The following is a 15,790-nucleotide window of genomic DNA, read 5'->3' as shown; positions in this document are numbered from 1 at the left end:
CATAATATTATGAGAAGAGAGTGCATCCATTCGTAAAGAAGCAGCGATGTGGTACACCATCCATTAGAGGCCTGCTGGCACAGCGGTCCGTCATACGGCAGAGCTCTGCTTAAGCATTGCAGAGCGAAACAAGTTCAAAGGCAATGCAGCCAAGGACAGCAATCAAATAGCAGTACGGTGCTAAGCTACACCCCCAGTGTTGGTTACTTCTAATTTGGCAGGTAAGCCTCAGTGGGATAAATCAATTTGCCAATGAGCTCACACTTTGGTTACGTGGCAAAGCCGGAATAGAAGGCCAGTTTGAAACTCAGGAACTTCAACACATCTTTCCAGCTGTAGTTGGTAGAATTCTTGATGTAGCAATTCTTTTTGCAACGTTGGCTTGAAAACAACCTTTGACTGTGGAATTCAGTACAATAAAATGTGATTGAGTTTTGCTAACTGAAGTAAAGTGATGGTTTTGCAGCAGTTTTATGATTGCTTTATTTTTTATAATGAATATTGTGAGGGATCAGAAATGAGAGACAGACACAAATTTGTATTGTTTTCACTGTTCGACATCTTTATTAAAATAAAAAGGGTGGCTAAAGGCCTCTCTGTCCCTATCCTAAGGAGAGATTCCTTACGTAGGAAACTAAAACTAAAGATCAGTCTGAGTCTCATTGTCAGAATTATATAAATTGTCCTTCTGTCCAAAACATATTAATCTGAATCTCACACTAGAAATCAACAACTAAGGGTGTAAGGAAATATCTCTGATTTAGGTGTGGCAAAAAGTGTTCACAATTAAAGCAAGCATATAAATCCAACAAGAATAGTCTTTTCCAAGGAGAAATCCTTTGATCAAGAGAGTGGTTCCCTCCCCATGGATTATTTATATTGGATGGTGAAAATGTCTTTTCAAACAACAATTCTTCAAGGATGGAAAAAGTGTCTCTTTCAAACAACAGTTTCTTAAGGATGACTTCCTGGTGTACTCACCTGCCAAGAATCCTTTAATAGGTTCTTAAGATCCCTTGATATATTCTCCTGCCAGGTATCTTTTCACAATGTCTTAGTCTTCCGTATATTTGAAATAAATTGCCTGGTGTACTCTCCTGCCAGGAATCTCCTTTTGAGCACTCACAGATCCGCTGGTATACTCTCCTGACAGGTTTCTTGCCCCAAATATGCTCACTGTCTGAGGTGCTTCTTTCACCAGTGCTTGTTCTTTGAGTTCACTGTCTTTTAGTATAGCACAGTTGTATTCCTTCTTTGTGTATACACTTCATTGGATTGATTTACTACTTGTTCCAACTTTCCCACATTGATATCTCATATACAAGGATTTGTACAAGTTCTGTCTTTGTATTTCACTTGATCAGTATTCAAAACTGTTTCTTAATTGCTTAAATGCCTGTCCGTACACCCTACGGTCCCCAATACCTCTGTGCAGACTCACCAGTGTCTGATAGTGTTCCCGACCTGTGGCACCTTGCTGCTGTGAAGCTTCCTCTCGGCAATGGTGTTTCTCGCACTGCGGGTCTCTCTCAGCACTCCTGCTAGCTCAGCGTTCACCCACCGGTAAGACTGCTGCTTCTAAGCACGACCGCGCCCCTGGTAGCTCTGCTGCTGCACCGGTTGCATGGCGGGTCTCGCACTATGTCTGCTGTGTTTCTTGTGGTCTTGCACCACACCAGTAGGTAATGCTTGCGAGCAGCAGTGTGAAAGTGCCTGCCTTCTCCTGCAAGGCTCACTCACATGCTGCTGCCTTCTACCTCGGTTCTGCTTCCTTCTTCTCCTTCCTCAATTCTCCGAATGCGAAAAGCATTTGTAAATGTCCTGTGCACTCAGGCTTCATTACAACAACTAGTCTGCATGTTTAGCTTGGTGTTTCCTTCAATCCACATTCACTCCTCCTTACTCTTCCTCATCTCAGTACTTGAGGCTTTATCGAAGTTTGCGTCCATAGGATTTCTGAGATTTATAAAGTGATATTCTTAAGGATTTTTTTTTCGAACAAAAACATCAGAGACAGGATATGTTAGGTGTGTTTTATGTATATATGAGGCATGAATGGTATTCTGCTTAGAATGACAGTGTGCCATCAGAAGGTTCAGTGTCATGAGGTTTTCTTCAAAAGGGGGGAGGAATACTGCGTCTCTCCTAATGGAGTTATAACCTCCTGCCGGTAGTGGTCCCCTCCCACATAATTCTCACAGCATTTTTTCCTGTCAAAAGAAATGACTATTCAAGCAATGCTTACTAAATTCTGAAAACTTAAGGTCTTCTGGTATGAAAGTATGTTCCAAGGATGACATGGCCAGGATTGGGCTGTGGACAGACAGGGCTATGTGCCTCTACTGCAGGATTGCCTTATAATGGGGGTGAAGTGGAGCCTATATGACAATTAGGTCTTGAGGCAGTGCCAATAAGCAATGTCATAGGACTTCAAATGAAATTAGCACCAGGCTAGAACCAGGGAAAACAATCTCTCCAGTCTCCAGGACAGCAACTGCCCCTCTGCCCACCCTCTTGCCAGACCATCATGGCCCATTATCCCACAGCTCCTTTCCACTCCTCAGCCCCCCATATTTGCTTTCATAAATACTGTTTTATACTGGATACATTCACATCATAATAAAATAATCTTGCAAATATGCAAATCTGTATCGAAATATGTTAAGCTAAAAGACTGCATTATTTTGCCTCATTTTAAATGCAAGACTACAAGTACGGGAATGTTAATCAGCCAAGGCTAAAAGAAATGGCCAGTGGGTTTCGCGAATGTACTTTCAAGGCTCACAATAAAAGAAAAGTTGTGAAATGCTAAACCTGGCTGCGGTTGTCTTGCAAAGGCATGCTTCATATATGATGTGAGGAAAACAATGGCCCTCATTACGACCCTGGCGGAAAGGGGTTTACGCCGGCGTAAAGCATGGCGTACCTTTCCGCCTGACTACGAGTTCCCATAGCGCCATGGTGATTTTTACGCCTGCTTTTTGCAGGCGGAAAAATCCATGGCGCTACGGGACTTGTTGTTAATTACGCCACCGTAATTTACGGTGGCGTAATTAACGCCTTCCCCACTCCCATTATACCCTATGGGGCAAAAATGGGAATGGGGAAGGGTAAATGGGGATTGGGGACTTACCGCCCCGCCAAGGTCGGAATGGGGCGGTAAGTCCGCCAACCACCATGGCGGAGTTGGCAGCTTAGCGCCATAGACCATGGTGCAAATTGCACCATGGTCCTCCGCCAGGGTCGTAATGAGGGCCAATGTGTTTTGGTTTGTGAAATACGAACACATGGAAATAGGGGGAACCTTTTGCGGGTGACAAAAGCCAATAGTCTGGGAAGAGGGTATGGATTTGGGTGGTTAACCGGTGCTTTGTGTATGCTTTCAGAATGAAAATGCTCTCTTTGTGTTTCTTATCACTGAAGCGTTAGTAACTTCTGTCTAAAACAATGGTTTATGAAATGAACTATCACTGATGCAATGGGTTCACTCTCAAGGGTCCAATAAAGCGAATAGTGACAAGTAGGCAAGTAATTATGAGGACGCAGTCGGGGTTGCTGGTCTCCAGACGGTGACAGCAGGAGTGAGAGGTGACTGCATGTCCTCGGGACAGACAGGAACAAGGCTTGGCAATGGCAACAGTTTGGGCTTTTGTGTGGGCATGGGAAAGGCACCTGCCAAGCCGTCACTGTGGCAGTGGTATTAACTGGCCATCGATGGCAGCAGCTCCAAAATGGTGTAAGTACCTGGGCACCTAATAGCAGTGCCTTGCAAATGCCTAACATGGCATACACATATGGCCCTTTCCTCTTTTGTAACATCTAGACATGCGAAGAACAATGGTCTGGAGGGTTTCCCAGGGCTATGCCAGCTGTTAAGATTAATTCTACCATCACCTCTTTTGTTTTGCTACAGTCACCACGAGTGGGATGGGTATGACCAAACGTGGTATGCAAAGATGTCTGTAACTGATGTTTTGAAATTTGAGATTTGAGGAATTTGATGAGCGTTCTGAGGTCTGAGGTCTAGTATGGATCTCAAACCTCCTGATTTTTTATTTACCAGAAATTACCTGGAGTACATTCTGGTGCCCAGCAGGTGTGCTGGTACAACCTCGATGATTCCTTTTTGTAGGAGGGACTGAACCTCTTGTAGCAGTAGGGATAGGTGTTTTTCCGCCTTTGGGGCGGGAGGAATGGAGGAGAGTGGTTCAATGAATTCCGTGGTATGGCCCTGTTGAATGATGGATAGCACCCATTTGTCGGCAGTAATGGATTTCTACTGTGGAACAAAGTTGGCAAGATTCTTCCCTACTGGTGTGTTGAAGTGGGGGGGGTCAGGAGGAATGGAGGGGTGTGGTTCAACGAATTCCAAGGTATGGCCCTGTTGAATGATGGATAGCACCCATTTGTCCACAGTAATGGATTTACACCGTGGAACAAAGTTGGCATGATTCTTCCCTACTGGGGTGTTGAAGTGGGGGGGCTCAGGAGGAATGGCGTGGAGTGGTTCAATGAAAATGAATTCCACTGCATGGCTCTGTTGAATGATGGATAGCACCCATTTGTCCGCAGTAATGGATTTCCACTGTGGAACAAAGTTGGCAAGATTCCCCCCCTACTGGGGTGTTGAAGTGGGGGCGGGAGGGTCAGGGAAGGGGCCTGGTCAGGCCTGCTTCGGCACTTGACTTCTGAAGGAAACTCAGTGTCATTGCTGGTTTCCTCAGTAAGACTGTGACCTTCCCTTGTAACCCTCTTGGGTTGTGCCAGTGCTGGATGTCTGCGGACAGTAATAACGAATAAAAACGCTGTCTCGGGCCGGCCTTGATGGCTTGCAGGTTCTCATCAACCATTTTTCCAAATAGATAGATGCCGTCGCAAGGCATATCGACAAACTTGGAGTGGACCTCAGGCCGGAAATTGGTGGCCTTAAGCCAACCATGACGGTGTAGCACTGCAACGTTACCCATCTGGCAGAATCCCGTACCTGCAATGTTCACAGCAATGGAGGTGGCAAGATCTGATGACGCTTCTCCCTCTTGCAGCAGTGCAAGTACCTTATCCCACTGGTGATCGGAAAGAAAATCCAGGATTGGCCCCAGCTTGAACCAGAGTTCTCGGCTGTAGCGGGAGAGAATTGCGAATGATTTAGCCGTCTTGATGGTCATCGCAGCTGTAGAGATGACCCTCTGGCCAAAAGCATCCAGTTGTTTGCCCTCTGTGTCCCTGGGTAGCATACAAGGAGAAGAAAGATCGGCAGATCATTTATGGGCGGTTGCTGAGACAATCGAGTCTGAGCAAGGCTCTGTGCGTAGGCATTTGGGCGAGAACCTTGTACTCCTTATCGAAGTGGCCTTTCTTGGCTGCCGCTGAGAACAGATTCCTCATCACTAGGAGGCCATCTTCCCGAATATCGTCTTGCACTGGAATGGATAATACTGACTTTCTGGCTGACTCCCGCCTTTGATAAAGGAATCTCTCCTTTTTTAGCTCCCCTGAGAGGAGATCAAAGAGCTTTGCTGCTTGTGACATCAGAGTATGAAAGGAGCCAAACTCGTCTGGAGTCTAAACTCTTTGAGGTAGATCTGCTGGCTCACCGTCAACTGGCACTAGATCTTCAAACTCATCTGTAAAGGGAATGTGTGGTGAACCGTCCATCGGATAGTTTTCAGTGTCTGTGTCCGTATCTGTGAGGGTGACTAGAGGCAAAAGTGGGGTCTCTGGAAAGGGTCTCTGAGGGTGGAGGAGGAGCCATACCTTCTTTTGCCAGAACAAGACAGGGCTGTTGCCAGCTGCTGGAGCCCAAAATCAGTGTCTGTAGTGTGGCAAGATGTCTATAGACATGTCCCTGGAGCCCGAGGGTGCAGGGAGGGGTCCAGAAAAAGGTTGAGTAGGACCTTGCTTAGGTAGAGAAGGACATTGCTTTTGTGGAGTCGGAGGCAGCATGTCAACAAGAGAAGGCACTGCATCTCCCTCGTTGTTGGAAAACCCTTCCTCTGTTGCCTCCATGTCCAAATAAGTACCCTGCAGTAGCAGTTGTTCAGAGGGGACCATGGTGATGCATGCGGAGCCAGTGAAAACAGTGGCTGAGCATGAGTAGGCATCGGAAGGTAACACAATGCTGACCCGACATCCCTATTCACAGCAACTCCCTTTGGAAAAGAGGAAACAAAGGGCCATTGTCTAGGTCTTTCGGACGATGAAGACATGCTTGGTGACAGAGCAGGTCTAGATGACAACAAGGTATTTGGTGTAGTAGAAATAAAGGTAGAATGATGATTTGGTCACAGACGAGTTGGTCGATGGGACTGACGTAATGGATTTGATCGTTGACTTAGTTGATTTGGTTGTCGTTGACGAGGTAGTCAACGAGGAGATGGACAGAGTCATTGATGAGATAATGGTCACATCATCGTAAACAAGGACTTATTCCATCCATCGGTCATCGACAGGGTCGTCTGCTAGGTGGACGTAGACGGAGGAACTGTAGTCATGGATGAACGTCACTATTCCAAACAGTGCTTAGATGACAATGTCCCTTTTTTGCCTTCTTTCACATGCAGATTCTTCATGCAACCTCGACCTCTTTGATGGAGGGCTGGGTTGGTACTGATAAGGAGAGAGGCCCACAAAGAGACACAGAGAAAAGACTTATATAGAGAAAAAGCAGCCACTGCAGCGTGATAACCACAGGAGGATGTTGAGATTGACAGGGACTTATGTAAAACTCTCAAAAGTACGTAGTAAATGGACATGACATAGGAATAAGAAAAGGTTGTTTATCATAGTGACTACTGTACTCCTAGAACATAGACCCCTTTCCTCCATATGCCTGACCATCTTCCCTCCCAAAACCGGCTTAGCTGTGAGTCAGGGACCAAGCTCAGGATTTTAAAAGGACTATGGGATGAAGCCAAGAGTGGGACATGGGGATGCAGGCCCGAGGCCATGCATGCGCCTGCCTTCATGTAAACATAAAAAAGGACAATATTTTAGTGTATCAAAAAATGCTCTGGTTTCATCCCCATAGGATGGAATTTCCCAGAAGTATGGAGTAATGGACACTATGGACTAGGAGTAACTTAATTACTATGTGAGTAACTTATTCTGTCAGTATTGAATCCAAAGGGTCAATTCCATGGGTGTAACTCAGTCATAAAATGTGCATTTGTTTAGATCTGTGTATATCAACATGGCTGTTTAAGCCGGTCATACTCTGACTATATATTGCTCGTTTAAAAACCTGTATAAATTGGGATGGGCCTATGTGTAACTTTAATAAATTAAATGAAAGTGGTCTCTTTGCGAATCAGTCTTCATTCTGCTGTACCAATTCTCATGACATGTACAATGTTTAAGATCACGCAATCGCCTTTTTCTCTCAGGATCCTTTCTTGGGGCAGGCAAATGAACAGTGGCCTGCTGGCACATGTGCTTTGTGGGAGAAGGATAAGCTGTTCCCAGCCAGAGTTCAAGGACAAAGTTCTGAGCTAAGGCTGGCGAAGTTCTATTCCTGTTTTTATTCACTTATGTATTTATTTATTTTGATTTGCCTTTCCAGCAAATAGAAAGAAACAGATAAACTGGGTGACACAGGGTCTGTTCAATACATGTTGGCCATTTATGTTTTATCGGAGGATTTAAAATAAAAGTGATTTGAGCTAGATGGCTGCAGGTACAGCAGTGAGTAGGTTATTGGGAGTGACTATTGTTAGTAGGATGTACCTTACAAAGACTGAATGATGGAGGATAACAAATGGGACACAGCTAAACAGGTGCCTAGCGGTATAAAATAATGACTGCAAGCAGGTGATCATAGTATGCATGTGCTTGTTCTTCTGTGTCTTTCAATCACCATACTTCAGTTGTAAAACCCAGAGGAGGTTGTTGTAGGTTCCAATTAAAAAAATACCTAGATCAACTTGAGAAGGTATATGGTAAAGTGCATAAAGTGAAGACTGGAGTCAAATCCTGGCATCACCATTTAACCAAAGTGTGTGATCCTTGGGAAATCATTTACTATCATTGCACCTTATCTGACAAAGAAGTGATTCAGTTAGCCTCTTACTAGCCTTTAGTGTGGTATTGTAAGACTCACACCATGGCTTCTGGATAGTGAACCCATTTTCTTTGTTAAAACCGCTCACCATAGAAAAAATGTTACTGGTTTCCAAACGTGTGGGTCGGCCTGAGGATCTTAGTTACAGTTATTGATAGTTGAGCTTCAGTAAATTAAAAATGAGGCAATTTTATTTGGAGCAGAGGATGCTGTATGGGGGTGCATTCTAGAGTTTCCTCCTAGAAACTGCTCCTCCAGAACCCTTGTATGATCAAATACACTACTTAATTAAAGTATTTAACTTAAAGGAGTAGTGGGTGCCCCCACACCGATCATGCTTAGTTGAAAAACGCATTTTCGAAAGAGTGCTTTAGATGAAGTAGGCACTGCTGAGATCTGAACTCAGAATCTCCGGTTTACTAGACAGGCGTTTTAACCAACTAAGCCACAGCGCCACATGACCAACTCTGTTTGTGTTGTATCCACGTCTCCTTCATCCATTGCTGATACAGTGCAAAGGGAAGAGTTGCTGTACAAGTAAGCTGGAAGTACATCACGGAATCCTTTTTAAAAAAACAAAAAAGATATTGACGAAAAGCTCTGCACTTTCGTAATGTGGGTACAGAGGAACACAGCTGTTTAAAAAACATTGAAGAAGTTCATTCAGGAAAGTTATTTTTGGAGCCGCTGCCTGCGCCATGTCACTCTTAGTAAGGCTGCTTACTCCAGTGTCTTCATAAGAACCTGTACATCTCACCATCCTCTTGTGCTGGTCGCGCGGCATTGGCTGTCTTTTCTCTGGATCTGTCTCTTCTCAGTGTCTCTTTGTGGCTCCCTCTCATCATAGGTGTGGTGTCGTCACTACACCCCATGACATGGGGAGGCCCAAGGAGTGGGAAGAAGGGGAGGAGCCGCTCAGGGAGGAAGGCGGCAGTTGGATGCAGGCACTCGTTGAATAAAGAAGTGTTGCACCCTAGTTCGTGTCTGTCTCTCATTGCATGAATGAAGAGCGACTGACACCGTAGCGTGAGGCGGTCTACTAAGAGGACACCATATTGGCGACGAAGCGGAGACGAGTCCCCACCGTGCCTGCCATCTCAGGTCCATCGCGCTCGTGGCGTGCCGTCTACCACCACTGGAGACGCGGGACCCCATCCTGTCGAGGACACCCAGAGTAAGTGGGTCGGAGCAAGAAGGCTCCACACCATTGGGACGAGTCCCCCTGCACAAAATCCGCGGGTGGAGCAGCAGCTCCCCGCGTAGCATTCATCCGGGTGGTGGAGAGGAAAATTCTCCCGCCAACGGCATCAACGCAGCAAGGCCTGGCCTGCGCGCATCTGAACACCTGCGGGTAGAGCAGCGGCTCCCTGCTCACACACTCCGGCCGGTCGAGGAACACCGGCCTCCCGCCTACGGCAACAACAGAAGAAACGACTCCAAAAGCGGTGAAGGGGTGGCCCTCCCGCTCCAACGCGATCAAGAATAGGGTAAGCTTACGCGCCCCACCACAAGCAAAACCCACCAACACGCGGCGCAGCGCCTCTCCTGGAGCCCTAGCTTCACCGCACACGAGGAAAGACCGTGTCTCCAACACAAGGCCTCACATGCCCACCAACACGCGGCACAGCAGCCCTCCTGTCGCTCAAGTACTGCTACGCACGGGACAGTGAACCTCACAGACCATCGGCACATAGCACAGCGCCCCCATCTGGCACCAGGGCCTCACCGCACACTGGGAGAAGAAAGAAACCTCCCATAACGAATCAGCCACGTAGTGTAAGGATAAGGAAAGCCCACTTCAGCATAACCTAAGCTGAAAGGTGAACATTTAGCAAAACAAGCAGCAACAGCCCATAAGCGGCTCAGAAGGAGAGTCACTGACAGTCCCAGTGACTCCAGCCAAACCACAACACAGGAAAATGACAGACAGACTCCTAGCCCAATTGCCAGTAAATTTCGACCTCACCGACACCAGCACCCTCGGATCACGATGGAAAAGGTGGCTGAGGGATTTTGAAGTTTGCTTAAAAGCGACTGGACCACTAGAAGATGAACAGAAACTCAACCTCCTAAACCATGCAGTGGGATCCAACGTGCGGGACATTTTGGATGAAATACCAGAAAGCACCATAGACACCTACGCCATACAGAAGACAGCGCTCACAGAATACTTCACACCCCACACAAATGTGGACTATGAACGACATGTTTTTCACACCACCAAACAGAACAGAGGGGAAACGATTGACGCATTTGTCATGAGACTACGGTTGAAAATGAAACACTGTAACTTTAATAACTACTCTAATGAGGAGGCTCTCCGGTCGCAGATCATAGTGGGGTGCGAAAGCGCCGACCTCCGCAAACGACTACTGCAACAGCCACGCAACTTGGAGGAAATTCTACGCCTGGCTCGCTCAGACGCTGCCCTCGCTGCGCAAGTAGAAGGCCTAGATGACATAATAACTACACACGGAAAGCACGAAAGCCTCAACAAACCAGAAGGGACAGCAAGAAACAACGGCGACCCCTTTTGCTACAGGTGTGGGCACGAATATCCTCATGAGGGAACATGCCCTGCAATGGGTCAAACATGCTCCGCATGCGGAGGGGAAGACCACTATAAGGCTGTATGCTGGATCTTCCGCAGTAAAATGAGAGGAGCAGGAAGAATTGGAAAGTCCACATCAGAACAGGAACAAAACCGGTCGACACACCACCGAACGGCACGCCAACCCCATGATCAAGGCCGCCACAGACACTACGACGAGCAACCTGAAAGAAGCTAAAGCAAGAGGGAATGGAGAGGGAGCAAGACCACTCCATCCAAACCAAGAAGAAGACCCAGGAGATACGTCAGATGCCTCATAAACAGTCACAATCTGACAGTGCGTCGAGCACATCGTCGGAAGAAAGAGCCCACAGACAGGAGAAACAAGAAGCACCGAAAAAAAGGATACCTATATGCTCTCGGAAATAACACGGCGAAAGAACACAGCCCAATACTCAGGATACAAGTGAACCAAATGGCTACCGAGTTCCTAATAGACACAGGGGTAACTGTAAATGTAATCAGCAAAGAAGTGTATACAAGCATACCAAACGCCCCTCACCTACAACCAGCATGAGCCCTCATCTATCCATACGGCTCGAAGACCCCCCTGGCATGCAAAGGATTCTCCATGGCGTCATGCCGGTACAAGGAACACGCAAAAAGCAACCCTATGTATGTGCTACATGCTCTCGGAAATAACACGGCGAAAGAACGCAGCCCAGTACTCACGATACAAGTCAACCAAACGGCTGCCGAGTTCCTAATAGACACAGGGGCAACTGTAAATGGAATCAGCGAAGAAGCCTATAAAAGCATAACAAACGCCCCTCACCTACAACCAGCACGAGCCCTCATCTATCCATACGGCTCGAAGACCCCCCTGGCATGCAAAGGATTCTCCATGGCGTCATGCCGGTACAAGGAACATGCAAAAAGCATCCCTATGCATGTGCTAGAAGCTGCCACCGACAGTGGATGCATATTAAGCTATCAGGCGGCCATAGAAATGGGACTCATTCACATACTGTATCGACTAATGGTTCACAAGTACCTGGATCCGACGGCAAGCATTGAACAGGTTTTTCCATCACTATTCAAAGGCCTTGGTAAATTGAAAAACAAACAAATCGAGGTACACATCAACACCAGTGTCCCGCCAGTAGCCCAGCACTACAGAGGAATCCCCATCAACATCCAAAAACAGGTTAAAAACGAACTGACCAAATTACTCGAGGCAGATATCATTGAGCCAGCAGAAGGTCCCACGCAATGGGTCTCCCCCATTGTACCGGTGCCAAAAAGAGACTCGCCCGACATCCGAATATGTGTAGATATGAGAAGACCAAACGAAGCCATCCTGAGGGAACGTCATCAGACCCCCCGAATAACCGACATGGTACATCTCCTAAATGGAGCAACGGTCTTCTCAAAACTGGACTTAAACCAAGGATACCACCATTTGGAACTCTGCAAGAGTTCCCGATATATAACAACCTTTGCCACACACCTCGGACTGTTCCGGTACAAGCATTTGAGTTTTGGAGTATCCTCAGCGGCGGAAATTCTTCAAGCAGAAATCCACAACATTATCAAACACATGCCCAACTGCTTGAACTATAGCGACGACATCCTGGTCTTCGGCCAAACTCAAGAACAACACGATGACACGCTAATAAGAGTATGCATGGCCCTAGAAGAAGCCCAACTCACCTTAAATAAGGAGAAGTGTGAGTTTCGCAAAAGGACGCTTCGATTCTTTGGTCACGTATTTTCAGAAAAGGGAATGACACCTGACCCAGAGAAAGTTAGCGCACTCCAAGAAGCTGAGCCACCCACCACCACATCAGACCTCATCCTTCCTGAGACTTGCAAGCTACAGCACAAGATATATATGAGACTTTGCATCCGTCAGCGAACCCCTGAGAGCCCTCATTAAAAATAACACCGAATTTGTCTGGTCGTCCAAATGCCAAGATGCGTTCCAAATCATCAAGGACCGCATATCCGACGCCCGGAATATGGCATATTTTGACCCAAAAAAAAACACAGAACTCATTGTCGATGCCAGTCCGGTAGGCCTGGGTGCCATTCTCACGCAACTAGACGACAGAGAAGGACACGAAAAGCATATCGTATCATACGCCAGCCGAAGTCTCTCCAAGACGGACCAGGCCTCCTCCCAGGCAGAGAAGGAAGGATTAGCAGCAGTCTGGGCCTGCAAACACTTCCACCTGTTTCTTTATGGGAAACCCTTTGTAGTAGTCACGGATCACCAAGCACTCATCTTCATTTATGGCAACCCAGAAGCGAAAATGCCACCATGAATAGCCAGATGGGCACTTCACCTACAGGACTATCAGTTCACCATCACACACAGGCCGGGGAAAGAGCAAAACCCTGCCGACTCCTCTCCCGTCACCCAAGAGAAAAATGTGGACCAGAACTATCCATAGCGGATCAGTACATAAGATATGTCATACAGAGCGACCACGGGGTCTTGACATGGACCAGATAATTAGTGAATCCAACGCCGACCAAGGTATACAAATCATAATGAGATGCCTAGAAACAGGGCGATGGAAACAAGCAAAACAAATCAAAGAAACAGTGAGCAATGACACGAAACAAGATATCACATGCTTTCTGGCAGTGAAAGAAGAACCCGCAAAGTCGGAAGAAGGGCTGCTGATAAAGGGCACCAAGCTCGTAATTCCACGAAGCCTGTGACGGAAAGTCCTGGAACTAGCCCACGAAGGACACCAGGGCATTGTGTCCACAAAAAGAATGTTAAGACAAAAACTATGGTTCCCCCAACTAGACACCTCAGTGGAAGAACTACTCCAACACTGCCCCACGTGTACAATCATAAAACCACACACATCACCGGAACCATTGAGCATGACAGCACTGCCTGAAGGAACATGGGAGGAAATATCGACCATTTTGGGCCCATGGAAGGGGGAGAGTATATATTGGTGGCAGTTGACGAATACTCAAGATACCCCGATGTACAGATACCCCTGTCCACCTCAGCGCATCACACCATTCCAGTGCTAGATCGGATGTTTGCAACATACGGAATACCCAAGTTAGTAAAGTCTGACAATGGATCTCCTTTCACTGGACAAGACTTCCAAAGATTTGCGGAATACATGGGTTTTCACCACCGAAAAAAATAACACCATTGTGGCCACAGGCAAATGGGACAGTAGAAAGATTTATGAGCAACGTTAAACGCACAACACAAATTGCACGCATCACAGGAGAACCTGTTGAAAAACTACTATACCAACTCATGCAGGACTACCGAAACACACCACATAGCACCACTGGGAAAACGCCCTCAGAGGTGATGTTCGGACGAACAATTAGAACGCGGCTGCCACACGTAGCAGCTGATGAAGACCGATATGAGGATGACGCGGACATGAGAAGAAAAGACACGCTCATGAAAGAGAACATGAAAAGGGTGCCCGACGCCACCCTTAGGGCCAAAGAAAATGACCTAGCACCAGGAGACCTGGTATGGTCCGGCAACCACAACATCACAAAAATATGACCCCATTCAGTGAAGAACCCCTCATCATTGTCGAAAAAAAGGGATCACTCATCACTGCAGAAGGAGACCGCAGATCTATGACAAGGAACTCATCCCACTTCAGGCGGATGCCCGGAACGACACCCACAGCTGACACAAGCAGAAATGATACCCTCTCACAATGGGACGCCACCTATGAAGGAGACCGAGAAGACTCTGCAAGTGACATGTCACAAGGGACATTGATGAGTCAATCGGCAAGGGTGGACGGTCGACCCCAGAGAACCAAAAGGAAACCCCACCGCCACAATGAAGAAATGAACTAAGGCAGGACTCTATGTTTAGTAACGGGAGGGTGTGGTGTCCTCACTACACCCCTATCACATGGGGAGGCCCAAGGAGTGGGAAGAAGGGGAGGAGCCGATCAGGGAGGAAGGCGGCAGTTGGATGCAGGCACTTGTTGAATAAAGAAGTGTTGCACCCCAGCTCGTGTCTGTCTCTTATTGCATGAATGAAGAGCGACTGACAGCCTAGCGTGAGGCGGCCCACTAAGAGGACACCATAATAGGAACTCTTAATTCAGTAACAGAAGCAAGCTCCCTGATGCCTTATATGTGCATGTTGGCCTGTCACTCACTCGTTCGGATGGGCTGGTTTTGATTCATGAAAACTTGTGACAGTCAGAAAACAAAAGTAGCCATTGAAGGCCCAAAGCAAAACATTCAAGTGTAAGACGATCCTTCGATTGTTGCATTACAATGATTTTTTTTATATTTGTATTTGTACATATCTCATAGGGTTGAAGTGCAATATAGAAAAAAAACAGACCCGTAGTCGGCAGGATTCGAACCTGCGCGGGGAAACCCCAATAGATTTCTAGTCTATCGCCTTAACCGCTCGGCCACGACTACTTGACTGTGATCACCTGAATGTGCATATGACAGTGTGTGCAAGGTCAGACCATTTTGAACAGTTGGGCATTGAGTTAGGCACTTCACACAGTCATGATATTATCAACATAACTATGATTCACTCATGGTTTTCATCAACGATGGAGACATTCTAGCATTGTCAGACAATGTTACAGGAGCACATTCTCAGGGCGATCACTGTTACCCATACCAAGGTCACTCCTTCTTTTCCCGGAATCTGGTCAAGAGACTTGCCCTTGACAGGGAATGGGAAATCTGCTCCTGCTGTATATGTACACGACTAATGCTGTTGATATGGCCACCCACAATGAAGGTGGATTAGCACACACAAGACGGAGACAGAAGTAGAGTTGGATGGCTCCCTGCTCTTGCTCTAAAGTTACACACATATCGTTCTTTATCTTGCTGACAGTTTTGACCTGTTAGTGGGGTTGTGATACAGAGGCTGAGTTGGTGGCAGATTTAAGGCAAAGGGCCCTGTGGTCAAAAAAGAACATAGGGTCCTGTTAGGAGGGAGTTGGAGGACCTCAAAGGGTTAAATTAAGTCTGAGGCCGGAGGAGGAAGAGGAGGAGCCCGCCAAGGGAAGTGAGAGCAATTAATGAAATAAATGGTGAAAGAAGCAGACGTGTCATGTCATCCTTCCGTCGCTCCTAAGGGACAAATCCTTCTAACAATTGGCGGCCAGGATAAAGCGAGTCACTAACCTCGT

At 46.9% G+C, this 15,790-nt stretch overlaps 1 non-coding gene across 1 annotated transcript; it reads right to left on the bottom strand.

The window, feature by feature from the left end:
- Positions 1-14,977: 14,977 nt before the first annotated feature.
- Positions 14,978-15,059, bottom strand: TRNAS-AGA (transfer RNA serine (anticodon AGA)). The gene has a single exon. It is a non-coding gene; the product is annotated as a tRNA-Ser (tRNA).
- Positions 15,060-15,790: the final 731 nt, after the last annotated feature.

Source organism: Ambystoma mexicanum, chromosome 1p (genome assembly GCF_040938575.1).
Source record: "Ambystoma mexicanum isolate Mex_15411 chromosome 1p, UKY_AmexF1_1, whole genome shotgun sequence".
In the NCBI taxonomy this organism is placed as follows: domain Eukaryota; kingdom Metazoa; phylum Chordata; class Amphibia; order Caudata; family Ambystomatidae; genus Ambystoma; species Ambystoma mexicanum.
This window is presented reverse-complemented; position numbering and strand designations above follow the sequence as displayed.